We start from the raw sequence: 2969 nt of genomic DNA, 5'->3' as shown, positions 1-2969 counted from the left end.
TCGATAGAACGATGGTGAAAACTCGAAATAATGAAACCATGATGGCGATATCATTCCGTGTTTTCAGCATCATAATTTCGGCCTTTCACCATCGCAGTATCGTAGTCTTCGTAATTTTGACTTTTCAGAAAACATGACTGAACTTAACTATGTGTGTAGAGATTGATATTTGATATTTATCATTTAGTATATGAACAAAATCTTGAAATCTCACCGTAAAGCAATAAAACCTTAAAACAAAAAACATTTTTATTTGAATATCATTGACTAGGTTTTATTGAGTCTACTCAGTTGAGATCAAGGAATGCGAAACACCCTAGCAACCGCTTCAAATAAACATAAACATGTTTAATTTAATATTCCCTCAGTAAAAGTCAAATATTACAACACTATGGTAAAGTCCAGGGCAATTTAATACCACATATTTTTGTAAATTATTGTCATTATCCCTGTGAGAGTGATCGAACATACAAAAATAACTTAAAGAAATAGATAAAAAAAAACAATAAATAAAAAAATGAATAAATTAATTAAAGAAAGATCAGATTCTAGCCCGGCTCACGGCTTGGTAAACATTTTCTCTGTGTATCATTTCTGCACAATTATCTCAGGAAATAAAAACCCCGACTCGACTTTCACTCATTAGCATAAACTATTACAAACTTGAGAGAGTACATTTAAAATAACAACGCAAAATTTTGGCAAAATAGAATATCACCATATGTCTACTGCATGACTGATGCATTGGGGGCTATTTTGCCTATTTTGCCATCTGTTTGGTAATTTACATGGATTGTATACACTGTGAAAATTACTATCTTTGTACACTTCACAATATTTACTTAAGAAATAACATCGGCCTGAGAAGTGTATATCGGCTTTTTAAGGTATGAGTCCCCTAATGGGCACTTTAAGGAACTATAAAATTGACAACATAGGTCAGTTATATACCTTAAAAGACACAAGAATGCACAATTTAAACAAAGTTTACCGTATGGTTTACGAGTTATGGAGATTTTTCTTAAATAAAAATTGGCTATTAGAAGGGCTCTTTTTCAGAAATGAGTAACTCGAAATATTCTATTTTATAATCATTATGAAAAAATGTTTTCCTATAAAACATTTTTAAGAAACAAATAATAGCATTCAGCTAACAAATGACCTAGCAAAATTATTGTTTCTACTCAAAATGTTTGAAATATGTATATAAATGTTACCCTACCCACCCATTTTAAGTACATGTAGTTGGAGGGCCTTATTCAAAATATCCTTAAAATTTACTCAAATCAGGGGCTGTTTTCACAGTTTGCATAATTTTTTTAAAAAATATATTGGTTGCGCTTGTCAAATATAAAACACTTTTACCATCAAGTTTTTATTTCATTAGACTTTGAAAATATCAGGTACCGTATTTGATCATAAATTTGGCACAATTTAGCCAATAAATACCAATAATAATTTTATAATTAAAATGAAACACTGTTTTCTTCTCAAGAGTGATCTGAGAGACACAAATAATGTTCAAAGAAAAAAAAAGAAAGAAAAAAAAGTTGCCTCTTCTGGGGCTTGAACCCGCGCCCCTCAGTTACAATGCAGTTGACAGTAGCTCTAGCCTATTTGATTACTCTTCATAGTGGAGGTAATGCATTAGGTGGATCATACCTTAACACCAGTTTGGAGTTTTGATGCGAAGGAATTGACTACGAAGGCCGTAGGCCTGAGTCGCATCAAAACGACAAAACCGGTGTTAAATAGCCGATATACACCTTTCCGGCCGATGTTATTTCGATTCTAACACGATAAAATAAGGAAAATCACTAATCTTATTTTTTCAAGCGGAAATAACTCCCGGTGCCGATTTTCGTATAACGCTGTTCGATTTCCGCACCCTACTGTTGCGAAGATATAGAAATTATTAAACAAAAAAAATAATAAGGAAAAAAAAAACGTTATTCTATCAAGTTTTCAACAATAAAAACTTACGTCGTATTGTGTTTACAGTGTCCCATTTATCATTCTTGTATGTATGAAATCACGTCAGCATGTTGTTTATGTAGGATGACTTCATTACGCTGCTTATGGATTGGCGCCGTTTTGTCTAAATATTTATTAACTGATATGGACCTAATGTGTTGCGTAAGTGTATGTGAGATATTATTTCGATATTGTATGAAGAGAAAACATTATACGAACTGAAAATAAAAATAAAAATGCTTTTTATTGTTGCTTTAAAATGCTTTGTAAACTATACAATCGAGGGTGAAAACATAACAGCGCATATATAAGTAGTCCTTAACCGGTGTTTATTGGCAGTATAACACCAGTTTTTTTTCCTTCTTTGTCTATAGTGACAAAATCATGTGAGTGTTAGAATTTAAAATACATTTTCCTAATTGTTATGAGAATAAGTATGAATCTTGAGGCGTGTTACTTACATAATTTTTAAATGATATAATTTTATATAGGCAGGATGGGATTTCAACCACTTCAAGCATCTTAGGAACACATCCACTACTTTTAACAATTGCCTCTTAATTATATACTTTTGTTTGGATTGTCCGTTATATAAAACAATGATATCCACTAATCTGGTATGTTCCTTGTTTTATTAATGAAAGTGTTTATTCCAATTCATATACATATCAGCCACGAAATGTTACAATAAAAAGTAATTCTTGAAAAAACATCTTGACACTGGAAATTAAAAAAAAACAAAACAAAACAAAAAAAACAACAAACAACAACATGTAATTATTGTTGAAATATTATATGTAAGTACACACTGAAAGTGTTTTCTGTTGCAAGGACATTATGTCAAGTGTCGTTTGAATAGATGAAATTTGATTTTAGCCGTGACATGACATTTCCAGCACAGTGGTCAAATTGATTTATAAAGCTTTTGAACATTATAAGTGGTGCCGTTACTTTTGACGATAGTGGCGACATCATAACATAATACTATTGGATTA

The sequence above is a fragment of the Ruditapes philippinarum genome, unplaced genomic scaffold (genome assembly GCF_026571515.1).
Source record: "Ruditapes philippinarum isolate M1 unplaced genomic scaffold, ASM2657151v2 ctg6400_1_1_1_1, whole genome shotgun sequence".
NCBI lineage: Eukaryota > Metazoa > Mollusca > Bivalvia > Venerida > Veneridae > Ruditapes > Ruditapes philippinarum.
The sequence above is the reverse complement of the archived record's forward strand: the minus strand, read 5'-3'. Positions refer to the sequence as shown.